Raw genomic sequence first — 25,343 nt, forward strand, 5'->3', positions numbered from 1 at the left:
TATCGGGGCGGGCGGTTCTTAGGATTCCCCCCACCCCTTTGCATCTAGTTCTTACACCAGTGCCTTCGGTGGCCCTTTACCGCCACTGTTAATGTGGTCTGATTGTCGCGAAAGAATGTGCAAGAGGGACGTGCACGTAAAAGGGGCGTGAAAGCTGCACAGGACGCTACAAGCATGCATGTGGTAAAGCGTGCACCCCGGGCATGTGCATTAGGGGCGGAAGTGGCCATATTAGGGGCTGTTCCAGCCCTAGGCTTCTGTAAGCAGGCTGGAGAGAACACAGAGCAGCGTCAGCTGGGCATGTGAATCACTGTGGGTGGATGGACCAAGGCACCACAGGACCTGTATTTTTTACAGAGCGGTTGAAGTGCATAAAGGTGGGGTTTTCTTTCCCTCATTTTTTTTGTCTCAGGCATGTCTTCCTGGAAGATGAGTGGGGGAGGCACAGCAGGAAGGGGTGCAAATGCACCACCATCGGTATTGGAGGATGGTACCCTTATATCTGCTGTGTTTAACTCCTCCTGAAAGACCTGAGGCAACTGGCCAGTCTGCGCCATTACAGTTCTCAGGCATTGTAGCAACAGCTAATGCTTCTGCCTCAACCTACGTTACAAAGGACAACTTAGCATCTGCTTTAGCTGGGCTAGAGGGGAAAATAGCAGGTATGGTTGCTTCAGTTTTCCAAGGGGGAAGGAAACGGGATAGATCCCCTTCACCTGAGCCCCCACCTGCATTGGAACAGGACTGGGCAGAAGTGGCAGCGGTGAATGACCAGGAGGAATGTAAACTTTCTGAGTCGCCAGCAGATGTTACCAGGGGAGTGGTCCCTAAATCCCGCAATCTGCTGCCGATGGGGGGGGTTCCAGATGTAGACCTGCTGGCGTCCATGTTCAACAGTAAACTAGACAGCTTTGTGTCCACAACCAGGGACCAGCTGTCCTCCTTGTGCCTGCGTGGGTTTCCTCCGGGTACTCCGGTTTCCTCCCACACTCCAAAGACATGCTGGTAGGTTAATTGGATCCTGTCTAAATTGTCCCTAGTATGTATGAATGTGAGTTAGGGACCTTAGATTGTAAGCTCCTTGAGGATAGGGACTGATGTGAATGTACAATGTATATGTAAAGCACTGTGTAAATTGATGACGCTATATAAGTAACTAAAATAAATAAAAAATAAATCCCAGATTGTAAGACTGGCGGTGGGAAACCCCTGGGTTCTTCTAGTCTGTCCGGATCTGCTCTCACAGGGTCCAGTATTCCACCCTGCTTTATGGTCTCTAAGTTTAATGGTTTGGCTGTTGAAAGGACCGGGGCATTTCTGGGTCAGTATTGTCTACCATGTTGAATGCTAGAAAGACAGTTTCCAGAAGTATCTACTGTAGAGTCTGGAGATCCTATATTGCCTTGTGTGAGGCCAGGAGGTGGCACCCCCATAGATATGTCACTGGGAGAGTTTTGGCTTTTCTGCAAAAAGGGGTGGATGTGAATCTGGCCTTAAGTACAATTAAGGGTCAAATCTCGGCCTTAGCAATCTTTTTTTCAGAGGCCTATTGCTTCTCACTCCTTAGTACGAATGTTTGTACAGGGGAGGATTTGTGTGCTTCCACCCGTCAGGCCGCCTCTGTGCCCTTGGAATTGAAATTTAGTACTGGGGGTTTTACAGAGGCAGCCCTTTGAGCCTATCTGACAGATTCCTTTAGTCCTCTTGACAAGAAAATTTGTTTACTTGGTGGCAGTGACGTTGGCCAGGAGGGTGTCAGAGTTGGCAGCTCTGTCCTGTAAAGAAACATATTTGATCTTGAACCAGGATAGGGCACTTTTGCAGCCACAACCAGAATTTTTGCTCAAGGTAGTGTCCAGCTTTCATCTAAATCAGGATATTATTCTATCTTCCTTTTTTCCGAATACACAGTCTGCAGAAGAGAGATGATTTCATTCTCTTGACATAGAACGGGCTATCAGAGTCTATCTGAGAATGTCGATGCGTTAGACTGATGTTCTGTTTATATTGCCAGAAGGTCCCAAGATGGGACAGGCAGCATCTAAGTCAACTATTTCTCAGTGAATCCACCAAGTGATTGTTCAGGCATTTGGTTTAAAGGGTAAGGCTCTGCCTTTTCCAGTAAGGGCGCACTCTACCAGAAAAGTGAGTGCTTCATGGGAATCTCATCATAAAGCATTGATGGCTCAGATTTGCAAGGCTGCTACTTGGTCTTCGGTAAATACATTCACTAGGTTTTATCAAGTGGATGTTAGGACAAAGGAGGATGTTGCATTTAGATGCAGTGTACTGCAGGCAGAAATATAGAGCCTGTTGTTATGATGGTGTTTCTTTGGTTATAATGGGTTCCCTCCCCTTAAAAAGCATTGCTTGCGGACGTCCCAGTTAGGTATTACGGCTGCTCGGTGTCCTGTGATGTACGATAAAGAAATTAGTTTTTTTTTCTACAGCTTACCTGTAAAATCATTTTCTTGGAGTACATCATGGGCACAGAGATCCCTACCGTCTTGTCTGGGAAGTTTATTGCTTGCTACAAAACTGAGGTACTTCCTGTGTAGGATATGGGGGGAGGACTTCCTGTCTTTTTTTTTTGGTTTGCCAGTGTCCATTCACATATAGGTGGCGTATAACAGTTGGCTGCTCTGTGTCTTGTAATGTAACCCAGGAAAAGGATTTTACAGGTAAGCTGTAGAAAAAAAATCCTTATTTTATTTGCTTTGTTACTTTGGTGTTCACTTTCTTCATGGCCTACCCAATGCTTCAGATGTATTGACCACTTTACTTGTGTGCACATAAGCACTTTAGTGCTTTGCGTACAATGAGTGAGTAGTTTCAAGGAAAATCATTCCACTATTCCCGGAAATTCATCACATTATTTCCTTTTATATAAAATTCAAACATCGCAAGTGATTTCAGAATGGAATTATCCATTTGGAGCAATAGCCTTTCTGTATAACACTGTAGTATATTCATTTAACACACAACTCTAGGTAAACGTCTAAATATAAATATACATCTTTATATCTCTAAATTTATGTATGTATAAGGTGTCTTGATTGCCAAAAGATTTGTGTTCATTCTGTCAAATTCTAAGATTTACACAGCCTCATCATATTGAACAGCCAGTAGGATAACACAACTATATTGTACAGTACAATACACAGGTAGGTTATTCATAGACCATGGGCTATACCAATATCGGCTCATAATTTCAGATTGGACACTGGCAAGCTTTTGGAGATGTTGCATCACTCCAATTTCGCCTGGAGCCCTTATAAGGTAATGAGGTGCCTTCTCCCATTCTTTCACCAAAAAGGTTTGTTGCAAGATGGTCTACACCCAGGTTACCTCTTACCTATTTTGGACACTCTACTTCATGTGTACCCCACAGGTGACCGCCCTTGCTTGTAGCTATCGCAGAAACCTGGTGAAAAGGAGCCAACAGCAGACGCACATTCATTCTACCAAAGGCCTGCTCAAACTCTGCCTCAGAGTGATAATGCATCCCTTGCACTGGAGCAGGAACCACTTTTTACACTGCCTACAGCATCTGAGTCTCATTATATTTCAGCATACAGTAGGTGTGCTATTTGACAAAAGCAGCATTCTCTGCATCTATCACAATTTCTACAACAGGTTATGGCTTTAATGCGTCCATCTCAAAAATGCCCCACCTTTTCTCCTATTTCTCAACAGGAGTCAGCTCCTGATATGCCAGTCCTAGATAATGCTGAATTGGAGCAGGATTTAAGAGGACGTAGAGGTAGTGTTGGAGAAGACTACAAAAGATTTCTCTCCCCCACTATGTCACTGTTTTGTTGAGGGTGCTTCAATATGCTTGAAAAGCTTGTTGCCTCTGTACACAAAAGCTCTTAAAAGCTCTCTTTACCCTGGCAGGCCCAGACCTGCAGCCAGACATGGCTGCAATTTCAGTATGTCAAAGTGCAGATAAATGGACCAAGACAATGAATAACCAAGTTGTAGAGCATGCAGTTGTAGAGCAATTACAGTATCTTCCATCTGCTGCTCTTTTTTTGTGTATATGCCCTGGATCACAGCATGAGACGAATATCCATAATGGCTCTCATCTCTATTCATATGTGCAGAATTACCTGGCTAAAAGTTTGAACAGTAGAAACTGCCTATAAGAGTTGCCTCACGTGCATGCCTTTTCAAGAAAAACATTTGTTTGGTGAGGCACTTAACCATGGGTGGTATTGTCATCTGCCACTGCAAAGGGTAGACATCGCTGATGTCTAAAACCACTCTCCGCAGGTGATCCCAGTTAAGTTAAATGCAGAGTACCTCCATGCTCTTCTCAGGCTTCAATCTTTAAACCTAAGTGCAGCCCTTCCTTTATAACCACAGGGCCTGGTCCACAAAGGCCACCAAACACTCTCCAAAGCCATCTTCACAATGAAGTGATAAAGAATGATGTGGTCCAAGGCACCAAAAGTAATTGGCCTCCATCCCAAATTTTGGACAAAGAAAAAGGAAAGTGGTCAGTGGGACTTTAAATGAGTCAATCACTATAAAAAAAAGTAAACGTAGGATATAAAACAGTTTTGCTTTTATGGGTTCCAACAAAAAAGGGGGGAATTTGAGTGAGAGATGTATACCAACAAAGAACATTTTATTATACCATGTGATATCATGTATAACATATTGAATACCACAAAAATGCATTTACAGAATGGCATACACGCAGGGTATGCTGAAAACGGCAAATAAATATTGACTCCATGGTAATAGGCATAACCTAAAGTAAAAACAAGTCCTGCACAACGTGGGCCACTGGAAGGGCTGAATGATGTTAAAAAGTCTAGAGTAAAACAAAATAAGAGACACAAAATCATCTGTATGGACATCATGCATCTATGTAAGCCCAACGTGTTTCGTTGGGGTATACCAACTCTTCAGGGGCAACACCTCATATGCAAGCATTCACTTGTTGATTTTGGTTCCCCATTTCCTTGTGAACCAACAAGGTAAATCACCATAGGTTTCACCTATACTTTCAGCACTTTGTTCTTCTCTTTTTTTCGGTTCCTTCACTATTTGACTCAGGATATCATTTTCTTCTCCTTCTTTTCTACATCTTCTTTTTTTTTTTTTTTCCCACCTGGTGGTTTTTGAGTATCTGTTTTTTCATCTATGCTTAGTTCTTCCCTTCATTTGACCTGGTGTTATGGGCTTTTTTCACACTCTATCAATATAATACATTCAATATATATCACTGATCTCAATTCACAGAAGCTTTGGCTTACCATCACCCACAATAGTACATTTACCCTGGTGAATCTACAGTGTTCCCTGCTTGTCCATGTGTCTCTACCTCAGCTCCCATGCCAGACCTGTTCAATGGTTCTGATCCTCTGTTCACATCTATGCAGCTGGCATGAGTATCTATAGGGATGTCCATCCTGTCCCTTACACATTATTTATTCCTATTACTCAGTTACAATATTATACCATATGGTTATGTTTCTTTATAGATCACCATTGCATCTGCCCCTGAAGAGTTGGTATTCCCCAAAGAAACGCGTCGGGATTACATAGTTACATATGTAGATTACAGGATAGAGTTCAAAACTCTACTGCCTCACCTCTTTAAAGGGATTGTAAAGTTTTTAGTTTTTTTTCTTAAAATAACAAACATGTTATACTTCCACTGTGCAGCTCGTTTTGCACAGAGTGGCCCCGAACCTGCTCTTCTAGGGTCCCTCGGCGGCTGTCTCTGCTTCTTCCCGCAGGTACTTCTCACGTTCATGCGAGCTCCCTCGCATGGTGAGAAGCACCTGCGGGCATGCGCCCATGATACAGCCGGCGGCTATAGCTGCTCGCTGTATCACACGGCCCCGCCCCCCGGCGTGCCGCGTCATTGGATGTGATTGACAGCAGCACGAGCCAATGGCTGTGCTGCCTTCAATCCATCCACTCCAGCCAATCAGTGGCCAGGCTGAGTGGTGAAGAGGAAGTCGGGGGCGAGCGCGGGACTTTTGAGGGATGAGATAAGTAAAACGGGGGGGCTGGGGGCGCTGGCACTGTGAGATGTTTTAGAATGCTATTACTCCCCCAGGGAAGGTACAGTAATCGATCTTCAGTACCTTGGAATCATTAGTCTGGCTGTAGCCAAAAAGTGACACAATACATCTTTTTTTAATGGACTTTAACGTTCCCGGGAGATTGGTTAATAGAGCAACTTCAGGAGTAGGAGAGAGAGATGTCGCCATCAGTTTGGAGTATAATTGGAAGATCTGTTGCCAGAATTTCTGTATGGGAGGGCAATCCAACAAAACGTGGAGCATGGTACCCCTGGAGCTTAGACAACCGCCAGCTGGTATCAAGATTTGTTGAATTGATATGATGTATAGTCAAAGGCCATCTATACCATCTCGTCACCACTTTAAACCCTTTTTCTTGAGATTTAGTGGCTAGAGAGAGTTTGTGCGTCAGGATGAAAGATTTTAGCCAGTCAATGAGGGAGATGGAGTGTCGTAATAGGTTGGGAGATCAGGGTTAAGAACATTTAGCAATAAGGAATAGAGCGGAGATACCACGTGTGTTGGAGAGTTGGCTTGGAGAAGCATATCTTTGAATCCTGTTGGTTCAACTAATATATCTAATATGGATGGGAAGGTTCGGCTGTAGGAAGTTAATTGCTGTCTCTGGAGCCACTGCATAGGGTAACATGAGAGCGATCCGGTAGGGACATCTGGCCCTAAATTGGGGTCTGCTCGGAGAACCTGGGCAAGCCTCCTATGATCTTCTTTTTGCCATGGTCCAAAGCTAGTTACATGTACAGCCGTGGGAAGGCCGGAGTCCCAAACAAGAGTCATAGGCACCGAAAGATTCCAAATTTGGATAGTTTGACCAGTGAGGTCACAGAGGGGGTACGGCCCCCTACAATGTGCAAGTATGGTCCATGGAAGATCTGCGAGTTCATTGGGTTCATATGGCTTTCCAAGTGAACCCAGAGCTTAGTCGTAGAATTGTGAAACCAGTCTAGTATGTGAATGAGTATCTCTGGCTTGTGGTACAGAGAAGCATCTGGGGCTCCAGCTCCACCTCTAGCTTCTGGAAGAGATAACGTTCCATATAGAATTCTGGGACGGGCTGCATTCCAAATGAATTAGAAAACTGCTGGTGCAATTTCTGGAAATAGGAATTATGCATGTGCATAGGAATTGTCTGGAATAGGTACAAAAACTGGGGGGAGGATATCCATTTTCAAGGTGTTCACCCTACCAAGCCATGAATGCATACATACATAGATCAGCTTGGGTTATAAGGAGTAAGTGAGCAAAATTCCTGAAAAAGAGCTGGGATGCATCTGCCGGTATTTGAATACCAAGGTATCGGATGGAGGTGGAACCCCTTTTAAAAGAAAAGGCAGTTGAGTGTCTTTGTAGGTCCGACTTTGATAGAGAGATATTGAGGATTTCCGACTTACTCTAGTTCACTTTGAAATTACTGACTGCCCCAAATTTCTGGAATACCTGCAGCACTGAGGGCAGGGACGAGTGTGGTTGTGTCACAAATAGGAGCAGATCGAATAGAGCAAGTTTGGTATGGGTGTGCCCGACCGTTATAACTTGCACAGAGGGATTGTTTTGTAGAGCAATAGCTAAATGTTCCATAGTGAGAACATATTGGAGGGGGGACAGAGGGGCACCCTTGTCATGCCCCGTTATAGATGGAGAATGCTGGTGACGGAGAGCCATTTAATCTAATCCTAGCAGATGGAGAGGAGTAGAGAGGCATTTTTTTTAGATCATGTGAGCTCCCAATCCTATTTGTTGCAAAGACATTCAAAAGAAATGCCATTCAAAAGAAATGCCATTCCACCTGGCTTGTCTGCTTTCTCGGCATCGACCGTTAAAAGGCATAAAGGAATATCGTGGGTTCGGGCATCGTCAGCTAAAAGAATGCTTTTCAGGGTGTTATCCCTTGCTTCATGGGCACTCACAAATCCCACTTGATTTAAGTCGATCAAACTGGGCAACATCAGTTGTAATCTGTTGGCCAACACTTTAGCGAAGATCTTCAAATCAACCCCTATCAGAGATATTGGCCTATAATTAGCGCATAAAGTCAGGTCCTTCTCCGGTTTTGGGATAAGGGATATATGAGCTTTGAGTGTTTGTGGATGGAACCCCGAGCCCTCTTACAGAGAGTTGAACACTTTAGTGAGGAAGGGAATAAGAAGGGGAGCAAATCGTTTCTAAAATTTAGGAGTAAAGCCTTCCGGCGCTGTGCTCTTGCCAGTTGGCTCTCGCAACCTCATCTTCGGGAAGAGGTGTTTCAAGTTCGTTAACGGCTTCCTCGTCTAAAGTGGGGAGTGCAGTTTCCATGACATAAGATAACTTTTCCTCCTCAGGAGTAGGAGGGGAACCTGGCGACTGAGCCGCAGGTATATTGTACAGGGATTGGTAAAAATCCCTTAACACCTGCGCTATCTTAGAAGATGAGGAGATTGGTTCTTCATGCGCTCCTTGGATATGGGAGATGAAAGTAGAGGACACTTTTGGGTGTAGGGAGCATGCCAGTAATCTGCCACATTTGTCTTGGAATTTATATTGGTGGAAAGAGCACTTTTCCGCAAATGTACATGCAGAGGTCTCATACAGTCCCCTGAGTTGAGATTGGTCATTGGAAACCTCTGTAAGTGTTTCTATTGTTGGATAATGCTTATGCTCAGTGTCCAAGTTTCTGAGCAATGTGACTATAGGGTCTGATGTTCCTGAGAAGTGTGTGTAGTCATGAGACTTGACGTAAAGTACCCTCCAAACATCTACAAGATGCAAGTCGTAAAGTGTGTGTTTCAAAGCTCTCAATTTAGAGAATGAAATACATGATCATGAGGTGGAGGAGTCCATTAGTGGCTCCAGAGGGGTATTAAAATCTCCACCCAGGATCAGCTTACCCTTCACGAATCTTCAGATACTGCAAAGCTGTTTGGGACTTGGTTGACATTTGGTAGGTAAATGTTATCTACCGTAAATTTAACGCCCCACAGTGAAAATTTCACAAAGACATACCTTCCCTGAGAGTCTGAGAGAGGGGCGCGGAACAAACAGAAGAGGGAAATGTGAGCAAGGGGAGGCAGTTGAAAAAGGAAGAGGGGTGGAAGAAAACTCGACAGAGAGGACACCTGGGAAAGGTGTCTCAAAAAAAGACCTAATGTGTGCGCAGTAGTGAGACACTCCGTGATATATCACGTGTTAGGCACAAATCGTGCCAAACCTATAAAGGGAGAGGGGTCGGAGTCAGGAGGTTTGAGTTGTGATCCTGACAACATAACAGGCACATATAACATATATGTAACACACCCATCTAACGTATGCTCATTACCTAAAGTTTTAGGTAACAAAAGAACACAGCATATACCTTCATCACAGTTGGAAAAACGCCTGAATGCCCATGTGCAGTCAGCTACCATTATGAGCAATAATGTGCATTATAAGCATTTCAAAAATATGAGGTGACATTGAGGAAGTCAACTAGTTCTATAGTACCAGGTCAGTTAGGCCCGGGACTGAGAGGAGACGAAAAAGCCCCAGGACAGGCAAAAATGCAATGTCCGGGGGGCTCCAAGTCAGTCAGCAGGGCCATCGGCCCAAGGTACCAGAAAGGCACATTGGCTATAGGCACTACCCCAGGGATTTAATGGTGGGCTTCATTTGGCCCAGGTCGCTTGCCAATTAAGAGACTCAGAAGGTATCGGAGGATTAGATGACTGGGGAAGGTTTGTAGAGGAAATTATGCTCAGAGTATTAATTCCGCCCTTGGTATAGCCAATGCGTGGGAAAGTATATGGAAGTGGCCAAGACAGTCAGGAGTCAAGTGAAGCCCCCAAGCATTACTATAGAACAGCAGTATTGTTAGTATCTTATCTATATCTCTGTTAGGTACTTCGGTCCTAGTAGAGGTAATAGAAGAGCCCCTAATCTCAGCATACATCTATACAGTCCCTGTGAACTAAGTGGTATGATCAGCATGAGTCAATAGGAAGGAGGCATATAAAATAAACAGTACCAAGGAAAACCTGGCCAAGGTTCAGCCTAAAAATTGCAGATTGGAAAAATGCAAACCCACTGTAATACAATAAACGGAAAGAAAATAAACTAGTGTTGGGCTCACGTGGGGGTGCCAAATCGGTCTTCCGGCGACATTGGATGCCTTGTTCTAAGAATAAGTGGATCCAGATATCGGGCATCTGTGACATTGTGAGAGAATGCTCGGCAGTCTTTGACGGTCCTCTGGAGGGTCTAGCCAGTTGGGAATGCTGATAGGGTCTTGTACAAGGAAGATGAAGAAGGCAGAAAGTTGATCGGGATCCGACCAAAACAAATTTGTAATTGTCATCTCAGGTCACTTTGACACTGAAAGGATAGCCCCAGATGTAAGTAGCCTCAGCGTGACGGATCAGATCCAATAGGGTCTCATATATAATGTGTCGCGGGAGAGATCCAGATAGAGGTTTATTGTAGATCCATCGAAATCCACAGGGCCTAAACGCCAGGCCTTAGGCATAATCTCTTCCTTCAGTGTGTAGTAATGGACCTGATATAGAACATCGCAAGGGTTGTCATCCCCCCATGCCTCACACTCTATGTACTCTGTCCAGTTTAATAGAGGATGTAACTTCCCTGCCCAAGACCTGGTTGAGGATGGAGATGACAGTGGGTTTTAGATCAGTGCCTGAGATTGCCTCCGGGACTCCTTGCAGCCTAATATTGTTTCTGCGGCTCCTTTTTTCACTGTCTTCTATGCAGAGCTGGTGCTGTTGCAAACGGGAGAGATGTGCCGTAGTTGCAGATTCTAGGGCCTCTATACAAGCCGTATGATCATTCTGGGTAGTTACCAGAGTGGTAGCCGGGTGTTGGAGGGCTTGCCCGGGGTGCGACTAGTCGCCAGCTTGTCTTTCCCAATGCGTGAGTCTTTCGAGGATGTACAGAGTAGGTAGCACTGGATTGTACCCTGCTGCAGGTCAGCAGGGTAGAAGCTTGAAGATAACATAGAGATTCCGGCTGTAGGTAACCGGGAACACAGCTTGTTAATGTCGGGAGTGCACAGAGCTTAGCAGCCCATGTCTTTAGTCGTCCATCAGAGGCTGGGAAGTATTGTGTTTAGTATGGGGCAGAATGGTCGCTACACACGACTCTGGAGCTAGGATCCCGGCCTCGCCTCGGCTCGTCTCCTCCACCACAGGGTGAGATGTACATGCTCTGCAGTATTATTGTGGGGAAGCAGGGGGCTTTGGCTCCCTGATAAAGCAAGGGTCAGACACAGTGGAATCGGAGAGGCCAAAAAGGTTGGTGGGGTGTATTAGAATGGCTGCTAATCACAGGACTGGTGCTGATAACTGCTGTTCAGGTGGCTGTGGAGGCAGTGGAGTTCTCTTGATGAGGGCTGCAGGTGTCAGTCGAACAGGCTGGGCAGCCTTGATGGCTTTGCAGGGAGTGGTTCAGGCACAGGGGGTTAGGGAGAGCTCAAGCAACTCTGCAGCAGGATGGAGCAAGATGGCCACCACACGTGGCACCAGGGTCAGGGCCTTGGGCGCTATATGTGCCACAGATGGAGGTAGATACCTGCTACAATCCCTGTTGGGGTCCGTGGTCCATCAGGCCAGAGTGCTCTGGTGGTCAATCGGGGGGCCTGGATCAGGTACGGGGAGGCTGCAAGATGGCCGCGACATACTTGCTGGATCCTCAATACCCCTTCAGGCTGGCATACAGCAGCGGCACCAGGAGGGCTGTAGGCAGCGGATGGCAGGCTGGATAGCTCCGGTGTCCATGCGGGGAGAGAGCTGGGCGCACGAGAGCCAGCAGACATAGTTGTCTCTGCAGCTGGGTGGAGCAGGATGGCTGCTGATCCCTGTGATAAGGCTAAAGCCACGGACTGGTGGCTGGATCACAGAGGAGCACCGGGCTAACGGCCCCAGGCAGCTCACCGAGTGCTTGGGGGACTTTGGGCTCTGTGGAGAGAGTGAGACTGGGCTGCTGGGGAGAAGAATTATGGATGTGTTTCAGGACGGCAGGAGCTCTTCAGACATGTCTGCCCAGACCCCCATTGGGCCTGCTGTGTCCACAAGACAGGTTTAAGGGATTCTACTCAAACCTGTTCACAGTAGCAAACCCTAACGGAGGTATTAATTCTGTGCTGGACTTAAAATCTCTCAATAATTTCCTATGCATTCCAAGTATAAGACAAAGGGGAACACAAGGCATCCGCGGACATTCAAGATGCATATCTACATGTTCTCATTTACCCTACACGTTGCAGTGGCAGACGAACACTTTGAGTTGAGCTGACCTCTGCTCCAAGGGTGTTTACAAAAATCTGAGCACCTTGACTGCCCTTCTCAGAACTCCATGTGACAGGCTTGTCTAGATGACCTTTTACTGTAGGATGCATCCACTTGCAACTCTCAGCAAATGTCCAAAGAGCAATTCAAAGGCTTCAAGCCTTTGGCTGGGTGATCAGCTTAAAAAAAACTTGTCTCTCTACCCTTCCATGTGCCCTAGAGTATCTGGACTTCTTCTCAGACAAAAGTTTTTCTTCCAGGAAAGAAAGGATCTTTGAGGTTCAAGAGAATTCCCACTGTGAAATTCTCCATGAAAGTTCTCGGTCTGTTGGTTGGCTTTTTTGAGGCAGTACCCTTTCCCTGGATCTACCCATGCTTCTATCCCCCCAAACTAGAAATTCCTTGTCCTGGTGAATCACCACTTTAACTCTTTTACTATGGAAAATTCTTCCTTCCCTGCAATTTTGAAAGTTTTTATAACAGATGCAAATGAAGCTTTGGCCTCTAATACTCTATCTCCTGGTCTCAGTTCCAGCTAATTTATGCCTTCATTGTGGTCTCACGAAGTGAGGTAGGTTTATAGGGGGGCCTGTCCTCAAACTTGCCAGTTTCCAGTCACCTGAAGGCGTGAGCCTGTAATGATATCACCTACTGGGTACACGAAAAACCATGTCCGGAGGCCATGTTGTTCAGGAATAATAGGTAATCCATGACAGGTTTTTAAAACAGTTACACATTGGAGCAGCTAGGAACGCACCTCCATAGCCTTTTCATTTTAAATTGTGTTTCAAAGGACCTGTTATAGCCACTTATGCCTCCAAGTGTAGCAATATGGTTACATTTTAATGATGGTAAAACATTTAGCAACTCACATCTAAGTATGCCGGCATCCAGGTTAAACTGTCGACTTAAGCCGTCCTCTGAACCGCCAGCTCTCAATGCTGTCAGTCGACACTCATGACCAGGAAGACTACCCTGCAGTAGAGCGATTTGAAAGCGAGGGATAACTTTGATGGTAGTGTGGAGGACGGTCTGTGTGGACAGCTTTATCCCGGATGCCTGCATACTTAGATGTGCCTGTTTTAATCATCAACAATGTGAGTTGCAAAATGTTGTACCTTCACTAAATGTAACCATATTGCTACACTTAGAGGCACCTCTGTTCTGTTTTATACTCAGTTGTGACCTGACGCTACTTGCATATCAAGTCAAACTTTATTTTAAAATTTTGCTTTTCTTCCAAAACACTCTCAAACCAAGGTTTTACTGTATTTGATTATGTTCTTTTGCCTGCAAAAGTTTAATTTGGTGACAGAGCCTTTTTAAATGAGCAGAAAGCTATGTCATTTGGTCTGCTATATTTAAAACTTTTTTTTTTTTTTTTTTTCAATACAGATAGACAGTTACCCCAGTTGTAGAATGCACTTTTTTTCAAAGTGTAACTAGTTTGAACATTGTTCAGTGTGTAATCTGTTTTTCCCCTCACTGTGATGCCTACAAAAATATTGAGTGCCAAAATAAACTTTTATATCCATAATTCAGGTTTTTCACACCAAAAAATAGAGGAGGGCGTCACGCCAGGTCCCCTAATGGTAAAAACAGCAATTCTATTAGCAATCATGGCACCAGTTGAAGGTTTGTCAGCGGGATGTCATACACAAATCATTTCATTTCTTGGATCAGCAAATAAATTGAATCCTCCATATGGGTCTCAATTCATCCATGGGATTTAGACTTGTTTAGGCTGCAGCCTCATTTCCTGGCTTTAAAAGCATCTTTTAAAATGAGCACAGAAGTTATTAGATGCCAAGTTCTTGCTTCTAGACCTACTTTTTTTGTTTTTGAATAATAAGATGTTCCTACCGTGATGATTGATTATAACATCGGGATGCATGTGTTTTGTTAGCTGAAAATGATTGGAACATGACATTGTTCATACTTAAGGGCTGTGTGTCTTGCCCTATGAGAGCGAGCCACCCATGGACCGATCATTATCTTTCAGCTCCTCTGCTGCTGAACTTGTTGTTTGATACACTGCGAGTTACACTTGTTGATGGCCAGGGATGCTTATCGTCTATTGTGTGAGACACCACTGCATGAGGTGCACTGATTTTATACCCAGCACATCACTGTCAAGAGTTTAAATACATGGATTTCATGTATGCAACTATACTTGAACTGTTCCAGATTGTGGGTCTATAGAACTTGAATCTGAATTTAATATCTGAATTTACCTAGTGACTAGAGGCCATTGAGACATATGGATTACTTATCCTTTTCATTTGTGAGAAGTTGTACTTCAGCACTATGGTGGGGATCCTAATGGTCACGGGCATTTTATTAACCTATATTAAAACACTATCCGAATTTTAATTATATGTAAGAGGCACAGGCTATTATTCATTTTTTGACAATTAAAACTAGGGATGCACCGAATGGGTTTTTTGGTGCCGAAACCGATGCCGAAAATGAAAAATACACTAGGCCGAAAACCGATACCGAAACAGCACCGATACCGAAAATTACTGTTTTTAAAAAATATTTTTATACAGGAGGTGGTCAGAGACTGGGGACATGGTACAGGAGGTGGTCAGAGACCGAGAACATGGTACAGGAGGTGGTCAGAGACCGAGAACATGGTACAGGAGGTGGTCAGAGACCGAGAACATGGTACAGGAGGTGGTCAGAGACTGGGGACATGGTACAGGAGGTGGTCAGAGACAGAGAACACGGTACAGGAGGTGGTCAGAGACAGAGAACATGGTACAGGAGGTGGTCAGAGACTGGCGACATGGTACAGGAGGTGATCAGAGACTGGCGACATGGTACAGGAGGTGATCAGAGACTGGCGACATGGTACAGGAGGTGGTCAGAGACTGGCGACATGGTACAGGAGGTGGTCAGAGACTGGCGACATGGTACAGGAGGTGGTCAGAGACTGGCGACATGGTACAGGAGGTGGTCAGAGACTGGCGACATGGTACAGGAGGTGGTCAGAGACTGGCGACATGGTACAGGAGGTGGTCAGAGACTGGCGACATGGTACAGGAGGTGGTCAGAGACTGGCGACATGGTACAGGAGGTGGTCAGAGACTGGCGACATGGTACAGGAGGTGGTCAGAGACTGGCGACATGATAAAAGAGATAAGTGCAGCCAGTGTTGCCCCCAGTGATGCAGCCAGTGTTGCCCCCAGTGATGCAGCCAGTGTTGCCCCCAGTGATGCAGCCAGTGTTGCCCCCAGTGATGCAGCCAGTGATTCAGCCAGCGATGCCCCCCCCAGTGATTCAGCCAGCGATGCCCCCCCCCAGTGATTCAGCCAGCGATGCCCCCCCCCAGTGATTCAGCCAGCGATGCCCCCCCCCAGTGATTCAGCCAGCGATGCCCCCCCAGTGATTCAGCCAGCGATGCCCCCACAGTGATTCAGCCAGCGATGCCCCCACAGTGATTCAGCCAGCGATGCCCCCACAGTGATTCAGCCAGCGATGCCCCCACAGTGATTCAGCCAGCGATGCCCCCACAGTGATTCAGCCAGCGATGCCCCCACAGTGATTCAGCCAGCGATGCCCCCACAGTGATTCAGCCAGCGATGCCCCCACAGTGATTCAGCCAGCGATGCCCCCACAGTGATTCAGCCAGCGATGCCCCCACAGTGATTCAGCCAGCGATGCCCCCACAGTGATTCAGCCAGCGATGCCCACACAGTGATTCAGCCAGCGATGCCCACACAGTGATTCAGCCAGCGATGCCCACACAGTGATTCAGCCAGCGATGCCCACACAGTGATTCAGCCAGCGATGCCCACACAGTGATTCAGCCAGCGATGCCCACACAGTGATCCAGCCAGCGATGCCCCTCTGCAGTGAAGAGAGCCGTCTGGTTGAATAGAGCGCCGGGAACATCACAGCTTTAATTTCAATAGCTGTGTGTTCCCCGTCGCGCGCCGTCACACACAGCCCCTCCCCCTTGTCCAGGCACTTTGATAGACAGATCACCTGTCCAATCTGGACAGGTGATCTGTCTATCAAAGTTCCCCCGACAAGGGGGAGGGGCTGTGTGTGACGGCGCGCGACGGGGAACACACGGCTATTGAAATTAAAGCTGTGATGTTCCCGGCGCTCTATTCAACCAGACGGCTCTCTTCACTGCAGAGGGGCATCGCTGGCTGAATTAGTCCTGCGCTATTCACCCCCATCATGGGCGGCACCAGGGGCGGGGGTGGAGTTCCGCCCCATGCCCCGCCCCATTTTCGGCTCAATTATCGGCCGTTTTTTCCTTTCGGCAAATTGCCGAAAATGGGCATTTTCGGCCGATATGTTTCGGCGGCCGAAATTTCGGTGCATCCCTAATTAAAACTTTTGCTTGAAACACATCTCATCTCTTGTAGCATTTTCTTATTTTGTGTTGGAAAAACTACATTTATCAGCTATAGATTTCAAAGGACTGGCCGAGATTCATTCTTTCTATGGGCATGCTGATTGTACCATCAACACAATCAATGGACTTGGATACAACCAGCATGTCAGATTTTTAGCATGCAATTATTGCCAGTGGCTACAGCCGCTAGTAGTAAACACTGTGTTCTCCCAGCATGGACTGATTCATTCTCACCACTGACAAGCAGGGGTACCCTCTCATTGTGAAGAAGACTTGTTACTAAACTTGGCAGGCTTAGACATCCACCTAGACAACTGGTGACCTTTGGCCAGGACAACACAGGCTGCTCCAGATCAAGTCAAGTGTGTACTGTGTCAATATGGGCAGAAAGAGTATCCTTCAGCTTGGGAGGAATATCAGTGGACTGGGTATCCTTTTGAGCAGTGTCCTCGGAGTCTGGTCCCTCCTCCTCCTTCAGGGAACAAAATTTGCAAGCAGAGGTTCAAAGATGGGCTCTGGAGGAGAGACCAAGAGTGGCTGACTTGCAGTCCCTACAATCTGAGGCCTTTAACACAGAACACACAGCCTTCCCATAAAATCAGATATGTTGGGTTATAATGCCTCTTTCGATTGACAGAAAGAAGTGGTCTGTGCCAGAAGAAGCAAAGGAGAGGTCGCTGGGAAGGTGGCTACTCAGATTGGGGGCATTTATCAGCACTCTGCAACTACCCCCCTCCCAAGAGCCGTTAGTGGAGTGTGAGCTGGCAAGGACTGCTGACCCATTACCCCTTTGACTATGATCTGCTATTAGGGATACTCATGACCTATTTATGAAAAGGTTATGTCTTCTGTGACCAGTTACTGTAGGCAGAGTGAGCTCAGAGCATCCAATAATCACTGTGCTCTGTAGCTGGAGGAAGCAGGTAGTGCAGGAGCACTTTTCCCTGCCTGGCATGCACCTGTGCAGTAAGTCCCATCCAGATTAAAGCTACACAGGTGCATAAGACACCCCAGGCCCACACAGGAGTGTGAGAGTGACACAAGGGGGAAAAAAATGGCCTGAATTGCAAAAAAGACGACTGTGGAGAAATGTTACCGCTGGCTGTGACCAAAAAGGTTGCAGTCTGGCAGCACATGCTAACATAGAAAGACACACTCATGGCATGAACTTAGCCTGCGGGCGACCCTCCTGGGAAATGGTTGTGACTCCCTCAGCAGGCTTAAGATGAAAGAAGCCCCTGCCCTGGCATCTGATATATACCCCTAAGTGACTTGGTGGCATTTTGGGCTCCTTGAAAAAGGGGCATAACCCCATCTTCCCATAGTGTCTAAAGCTCCCTGCTGCTAGCTTGAAATGTTACACTACATGCCTAGGTTAGCGTTGATGACACTTGGACCAGGCGTTTAATCTAGCTTTATTTGTAACTGCACATTTTCCTAATTTGGGTAAATAACACTGAATGGGGAGCTTTGGTTAGCTTTCTCCACCTTAATATCTTGCATTACCAACTATTTTATTAAAACGCGGATACAAAATATTTATTTAGAGCTGAGCAGCAGGTTTGATTTAACTTTAAATGTTCATTTGGGCCAAGCTGGTCCAAACAAACTATTTCCTTGACTAATGTATGACCCACTGTCAGCATTGTATAACGTTCATGTAGACTAACTACATACTGTGTGTGTTCCTGAAGCAGTATGGGGACTTCGTGTCCCTTTTCTGAGACAAAATATTTGGGCTGAGAACTACTTAGCAATTCTCAGGAAGCCTTGTATTTTTATAAAGGAATTCAGGGCTTCCTCTGAATGATGGAGGTGGAGAGGTAGGCAGATCTCCATCTGAGCCAATCAGCAGAAATCTTAGATTCATTCATAAACACAAACCTGCGTATAAAAGGCTGAACAGCACTGATCCCAACTCAATTTTGCTCTGGAAACAGGACCAAAAGTCCCCTGTACTGCTGCTGGGTACATAGAGCTGTATACTGTGTGTATCTGATCTACATAAAGTTTATACAGCATGCATGTGTATTAATACAATTAATAAACAAACTATTTATTTAAAGCTGAAACAAACTTTGAGTTAAAGCGGAGTTCCACCGAAAATCAAAAAAAATAAAAGTCAGCAGCTACAAATACGGCAGCTGCTAACTATTGAAATAAATACACTTACCTGTCCCGGGCGCCCGCAATGTCCTCACCTGAAGCCGACAAATCCCTCGGCTCCCGGGTGGAAGCGCCGTCATCTTCAATAAGGGAATCAGGAAGTAAAGCCTTAGCGGCTTTACAGCTTGGTTCCCTACTGCGCATGCGCGTGTCACGCTTTGAGTCCTGGCTGGTCCCTGCTGTGTTCTGGGACCTGTATGTCTCCCAGAAGATGGGGGGGTTGGGCGGAGGAGGGACTGGATATGGCATAGAACCAGATAAGCGGAAGTTCCATCTTTGGGGCAGAACTCCGCTTTAAGTTTAGTTTTGTCCAGTGCAGCAGTATTCTCAAATGCATCATCGTTTCTCTATTATTATTGTTCTTTCTTGTGTTTCTGATACTTAAATCTTGGGATTTCATTTAATATTATAAAAACTGTGTAGTGCTCACTTTTCTATATACCTTATATCCTAATCATATTGGATATCCCCCACCTGTGCTTCAATAACTGAATGTGATAATAATGCAGTCATTCTAAGTAATGTGTCCTGTATAGTAGAGCTGCACGATTAATCGTTAAACCACGATCTCAATTCACCCCCCTTACGATCTCTTCCACTGAGAGTAGACGATTCTTTCATATAAACAAGTGGAGAAATGATCTGCTCACTCAGCTGTCAAAAGAAAGCATCCCTGCCAAGTGTAGAACTTGCAACATTGTAACTAACTTACCGTATATAATCGAGTATAGGCCGACCCGAATATAAGCCGAGGCCCCCAATTTACCCCCAAAAAACTGGAAAAAATTATTGACTCGTGTATAAGCCGAGGGTGAGACATGCCTGTCCATCCCTGTGTGTCCGTCCATCCCTGTGGGTCCATCCATCCCTGTGTGTGTGTCCATGCATCCGTGTGTGTGTGTGTGTGTCCATGCATCCGTGTGTGTGTGTCCATGCATCCGTGTGTGTGTGTGTGTGTGTGTGTGTGTGTGTGTCCGTGCAGCCTACCTGTGTCCAGCCTGCCTGTGTCCGTCCAGCCTGCGTCCCGTCCAGCCTGCGTCCCGTCCAGCCTGCGTCCCGTCCAGCCTGCGTCCCGTCCAGCCTGCGTCCCGTCCAGCCTGCGTCCCGTCCCGGCCCGGCCCGTCCCGGCCCGTCCCGGCCCGGCCCGTCCCGTCCCGAGCCGAGCCTCCGTCCTTCAGCTCTTCGTCGGCGGCCATTCTAGGATTCAAAAGCCGCGCCTCCGTCGGTGATAGGCGGAACACTCAATTTCCCACTGACTGCTGTTCCGCCTATCGGATGTCCGTGATAGGCGGAACACTGAATTTCCCAGCAGCCTGTGTTCCGCCTATCACGGGCATCGTCTCATCCTCGTCCGTAGTACGAGGATGAGACGATGCCCGTGATAGGCGGAACACAGGCTGCTGGGAAATTCAGTGTTCCGCCTATCACAGGTGAAGGCGGAGCCGGAGGCGCGGCTTTTGAATTCTAGAATGGCCGCTGTCTGTCTGCTCGACACGCTGATCGAGCGGGCAGACAGCGATGACTCGAGTATAAGCCGAGGGGGGCACTTTCAGCCTCAAAAAAGAGGCTGAAAATCTCGGCTTATACTCAAGTATATACGGTACTTCTTAGATCAAAGGGAAATAACTTCTGTGTAAACAAATAATCTGGGCAGTCTGCCAAGCTTTCAACCACCTGTAAATGCAGGAATTTTAACCACTTCAAGTCTAAATCTTTTTCTGACACTTCTTTCTTCAAGCGGGAGTCCGCCGTTTTTTTCTTTTTAAAAGCCAGCAGCTACAAATACTGCAGCTACTGACTTTTAAAATAATGACACTTACCCGCCCAGCGCGCCTGCGATGTCGGCACCCGAAGCCGATCTCTCGATCGTCTCTCGGGTGCTGCCGCCGCCATCTTGGGTATGGGAATCAGGAAGTGGAGCCTTGCGGCTTCATTTCCCGGTTCCCTATTGCGCATTCGCGAGTCGCGCTGCGCAATAAGGATGGTCCCCGCTGTCTCTGGGATCCGTGTGTTTCCCAGCAGGCAGCGGGGGACCTTTGGAAAGGGGCGTAGATTCTGCGGAAAGGGGCGTACCTTCTGCAGAATCTACGCCGGAAGTGGGTGCAGATACCTGTACTGTACAGGTACCTGCACCCCCCTCCCCCCTGAAAGGTGCCAATTGTGGCGCCGGAGGGGGGGGAGGATTCCAATGAGCGGAAGCTCCACTTTAGGGTGGACCTCCGCTTTAAGTTAAAATCAATATTTTTTGCTGGAAAATTACTTGTAACCCCCAAAATTTATATATTATATAATAATCAGAGACCCTAGGGAATAAAATGGCAATTGCTGCAATATTTCATGTGTCACTGTATTTGCCCAGCAGTCTTTCAAATGCAATTTTTTGGAAAAAAAAATACACTTCAATAAATAAAAAACGAAACGGTAAAGTTGGCACAATTTTTTTGTTTTAATGTGAAAGCTGATACGCCGCGAGAATCGTGAGAGAATGGTGATCTATCTTCTAAGCAACAAAATCGTGATTCTCATTTTAACCAGAATCATGCAGGTCTACTGTATAGTGACTCAGCATTAACCACTTCAGCCCCGGAAGGATTTACCCCCTTCCTGACCAGAGCATTTTTTTTGCGATTCGGCTCTGCGTCGCTTTAATTGACAATTGCGTGGTCATGCGAAGTGGCTCCCAAACAAAATTGGCGTCCTTTTTTCCGCACAAATAGAGCTTTCTTTTGGTGGTATTTGATCACCTCTGCGGTTTTTATTTTTTGCGCTATAAACAAAAAAAAGCGTAAATTTTGAAAAAAACACATTATTTTTTTACTTTTTGCTATAATAAATATCCCCCAAAAATATATAAAAAAAATCGCAATAAGCGTTTGGTTTGCGCAAAAGTTATAGCGTCTACAAAATAAGTAGATAGTAGATAGTTTTATGGCATTTTTAGTAATGATTTTTTTTTTTTACTAGTAATGGCGATCAGCGCTTTTTATCGTGCCTGCGACATTTTGGCGGACAATTTGGACACATTTTTGGGACCATTGGCATTAATACAGCAATCGATGCTATAAAATTGCATTGATTACTGTAAAAATTTCACTGGCAGTGAAGGGGTTAACCACTAGGTGGCAGTGTAGGGGTTAAGTGTTCCTAGGGGCCTGTTTATAATTGTATGGGGGTGTGGCTGTGTGTGACACCATACTGATCGCTGTTCCACAGGGAGCAGACGATCAGTGTGCTGTCACTAGGCAGAACAGGGAGATGCTGTTTACATCGGCATCCCCCCGTCCTTGAGCTCCATGACACGATCGCGGGTATCCTCGTGGTGATCGAGTCCACGAGGACCACGGCCACGGAGCTCTCGGCAGGCGCATGTACAGCGGGAATTTCAAAGTAAGGTACTGGTACGTTACTTTGCCCAGCCGTGCCATTCTGCCAACATATATTTACAGGAGCTGGTCGGTAACCGGTTAAAGGAGAAGTCCAGCCTGATCTTTTTGGGCTGGGCTTCTCCTCTGGGTCACAGGAGTGAAAATCATTTTGCACTCATGTGACCTATTTTCAGCAGAGAGTGGTCTGAAGTCCGCTCTCCGCTGACGTCACTGCCACCAGTCGAGACAACGCGTCATCCCTACTTTCCAAGTCTGGGTCTGCCAGCTGCCTTGATTGATGGCAGTCTCGGCGGCTCATTGAAACGCTGAGACAGCCGCTCCCCACCACTCCATAGCTCATCGCTCCAATGACCAGGAGAAACGCTCACTGACAGGCTGCTTTTTTCTGCTCGAGGAAGAGTAAAAACCAAGACATCGGCGATGTTCGGTTCTCAGTGCAAAGACCCTGGGGGACAGCTACAGCATCGGTCTGATGCTCCATCCACCGAGGTTAAAAAAAAACAAAAACTCATACTTCTCTTTTAATGACTCAATGATATTAATACAATTAATCATAAATAAGTTGTGATCTCTATAAAAATGTGTATTGTGACTTCACCAAGAAAACAAATCAAAATTCCTTTTTATGAACCTATTAAAAAATAGCCCAAAAACAATAATTCCATTCCACAGAGCAGGTAAGTGTAACATGTTTGATTCTCTACCCCTTTCCACCCTCCATATTGTAAGAATACGGCCGGGTGGTGGCTTTCCATTTCCGGGATGCTGTCAATGGATGTTCCATCCTGGGATGCACAACAGCCACTGTGAGTGGTCAAGGTACTATGTGATCGCTGTGACCAATCACGAGAAACATGTAAACACAACTGCCTTGAATGGCTTTCATTCATGCATTTAAGACAGCTTGCTTACTGTTGTGATCTCTATGATCAATCACGATAATCACATAGTACAGGGCTATTCACAGCAGCCCTGTACCATGTAATGGCTATAGCCAGTAACAGAAACCACAGTAGTAAGCAAGCTGTCATGAATGAAAGCCATTCATGATAGTTAAAATGATTGTTGTTACAGTGATCAATTATTGTAACAAGCAATCGCTGCGTAAAAAATCCAGATCACCTCCCCAGAGTAGTGTAGTGCCACTATAGTGACACAGCACTTTACTTGAATGGGTCACGATTAGCATGCGTACAGGGGGTATAATTCCTGCCACAGCTGTGAAGCTAAGCATAGCAGCCATGGTAGGTGTACACTCCCCCAGCCTCTGCAACTAAGTAGGGTAGCAGCTGAGGGGTGGTAAAACGACTGCCCAACCACAAGGTTTTACCGTCCCTCAGCCTCACTTGTGAACAAGCCCTAATTGCAGCTAATCACAGTTCTCCAATTGCCACTACACAAGCCACAGTGTAGCTAGAATCTGTGTTCCTTATTGTCCTGTTGATTGACCATGTTTCTGCCTGTTGCCTAGACTAATCCTTTGCCCATATGCAAAGGTCCCTGCCTGCACCTTAACTGACCCAGCTACATGTCCGATTGATGACACTGTTCCTGCAAAACACCAGTCCCACCCGTCCCCATGAACACTGCTGGAACCAAAGAAACTCTTTTCTTGTTCATTTATTGAGCCTCCTTTACTTCCTGGCCAGTGAACATGTCATTCCAAGGGGCAGCCACATACCAGTAGGCTAGGCTTGCTTGGCTTATAGGAACTGGGACAGCTATAGGTGATGATACACTAAGCTATAGTGGCTCTGAGGAAGAGGACAAGTCCCTCAAAATGCTTTAGCCTTTCGGACCTACATTGTTTCTGTGTGATGTGAGGTACTCATGGTCTGTTGCTGGATTTATTATGGCAAGCTTGTACATACGTTGGATTGTAATTATATAACCTATTACATGATTTTATCAATAAAGGTATCTGAGGATAATGCACTGGGCTGGTGCACTCTGTCTGTTTTATGGCCACAGTTTTTCCAGACTAACCCAGTCTCAAGAGGATAGAAAAGTGTGGCATGTCTTTGTAAGCCAGGATTGGACTAAGGATATAAAAGCCTGCAGCATCTGAATACCACTTTCAAGTGCAGAAGGTTTTTGTTTGCTTGACAGTAAGCTATATATCTGACCACTCGTATAGAGGTGACCATTACAGTACATTGGTTTTGACACTATTGGTCGACTTGTGTGATACACAAGATAAAATGTCAAGTACATAATCAGTCCAGACTGTGTAAAGGTAGCAGAATGTGTTTTGGGGTATATTTCTAAATATGTCCATGCTGTTTGTGGGAAAGGTCTTAAATTCACAACTTTGTTTAAATTCATTTTCATTTTCATTCCACATTTTCCAGAATCTTGTGGTAAAAAATTAAGTCTTCAAAATACTCCCCATGCCTCTTCAAAAATTCCTTAGGGTGTCTGCTTTCCAAAATGTGGCCACCCTATGGGGGTTTTCATTGTCCCATTGCTCCAGGCCCTCCAAGTCAGTCAGGAAATGAGATGTATAAATTAGAACTCTTAAAAAGCTTGAAGGTGCTCCTTGGATTTTGGGCCCCTCTGTGTGGCTAGGCTGTGTCTTGCACATGTGGTATCCCCATACTTGGGTGGAGTAGCAGAATTTTTTTGGGGGTGTAATTCTAGGGACTGTATGCCTATGATGTGTGTTTGAAATATCTTATTAATTAACTTTGGAAAAAAAAACATTTTTATTACATATTTTCACCAGTGTCCCTAATCGCTGTGCCCCTGTAAAAAAAAAAAAAAAAAAACTTACTATATACCCTGGACTGTTTACCAACTGACTCATTTTCTTGAGGCCCTAAAATGCCAGGACAGCACAAATACCCCCCAAAAGGGGTAATTTGGGGAGTATTTATGCTGTCTTGTCATTTTAGGGCCTCAAGAAACAAGTCGGTCAGAGTCAGTCAGTACATCAGGACTGATCAATTTTCAAATATATTTATACCATAGTTTGTAGATTGTATAACTTTTACACAGACTAAATAATATACACTGATGTGAGTTATTTTTTGCCAAAGAAATGTAGCACAATACATTTTGTCCTAAATTTATGATGAAAGATTATAACAGAAACAAAGAAAAACAT

The 25,343-nt window shown here is 45.8% G+C and overlaps 1 protein-coding gene across 10 annotated transcripts in view; it reads left to right on the plus strand.

Annotated features, from left to right (window-relative positions):
• RALGAPA1 (Ral GTPase activating protein catalytic subunit alpha 1) overlaps positions 1-25,343 on the plus strand; it is a 368,491-nt gene that overhangs the window by 204,534 nt on the left and 138,614 nt on the right. The window lies entirely within an intron of this gene.

The sequence above is a fragment of the Lithobates pipiens genome, unplaced genomic scaffold (assembly GCF_037356315.1).
Source record: "Lithobates pipiens isolate NorthernLeopardFrog02 unplaced genomic scaffold, aLitPip1_a1.2 Scaffold_30, whole genome shotgun sequence".
NCBI lineage: Eukaryota > Metazoa > Chordata > Amphibia > Anura > Ranidae > Lithobates > Lithobates pipiens.